The sequence below is a fragment of the Priapulus caudatus genome, unplaced genomic scaffold (genome assembly GCF_000485595.1).
Source record: "Priapulus caudatus unplaced genomic scaffold, Priapulus_caudatus-5.0.1 Scaffold643, whole genome shotgun sequence".
NCBI classification, from domain to species: Eukaryota; Metazoa; Priapulida; class Priapulimorpha; order Priapulimorphida; family Priapulidae; genus Priapulus; species Priapulus caudatus.
Window position 1 is genome coordinate 153557 of NW_014577704.1, and position 1204 is coordinate 154760.

Sequence of the window (1204 nt, forward strand, 5' to 3'; positions counted from 1 at the left end):
AGCAGCAGCAGCAGCAGCACCAGCAGTAGCAGCAGCAGCACCACCACCAGCAGCAGCAGCAGCAGCACCAGCAGCAGCAGCAGCAGTAACAACAGCAACAGCAGCAGCAGCAGCAGCACACGAAGAAATATAATCGTGGCTTCTCACATGCGCTCTCACACACGGGGAGCTGCAATGTAACGTATGACAGACAACCCACTGCACTGTGTTTCCACGTACGCACGCGATGCCGAAAACGCATGACTCGGCAGCTGAGATAAAAAATCGCAACGGAATTAAAAATCCATAATAATAATAATAAAAATATAATAAATCTAAAAGGGAGCAGATATAGCATATCGGTGGCTATACATACATCCTGCATACATGTATAATGAGCCGACGCGCTACCATGCAGACTGTGCAAAGATTAAGAACATTCCCTCTGACCTTCCAATCATCGCCGCAGACGTCGCCACACGACAGACGGATGAAGGCTCCCCCGGATGTTGGTGATATCGAAGCGCATTATATAATAGGATCTTACCGTAATACCTCCGTGTACTATATATAATATATACCGTTATATAATATATATAATATATGATATATACTAATATATGTGTGTAATATATACTATACTTTATGTACACGAGTAACACACTGATTAAATTACTGTAGGAGGGGATTATAGAGTATAGGATCTTACCATAATACCCCATGTACCATATATAGGCCTACTATACTTTAGGTATACGCGCATAACACACCAACTGTTATATTAACGTAGGTACTCTGGCTGAAGGGGTCGTTGTCGTATATGTACCCGAGTATAGTACCCGATGTGTCGGCGAGTATGTCGCCTACGCCTACTCCCAAACCGTAACCCTAACACCCTAACCTTAACCCTAACCATATCGAATAGTTACCTCGGGTACATATTATACGCCATTATACGACAACGACCCTTCGTGCGGTAATCGGTGCGTACTAATGCACGGACGCGAGCCTCTAACATCGGTTACTACTCCGCTAAGAGCCTAAGATGCTACGACAGAAAGGCGACAGAAAAGATGACGAAGGTGCAATAGAAGGAACAACAATAGAAATGAAAATACGCTACGGTCTTCTCTTATCTCTTTCTCTTTCTCTCCCTCTCTCTCTCTCTCTCTCTCTCTCTCTGTCTCTGTCTCTGTCTCTGTCTCTGTCTCTGTCTCTGTCTCTG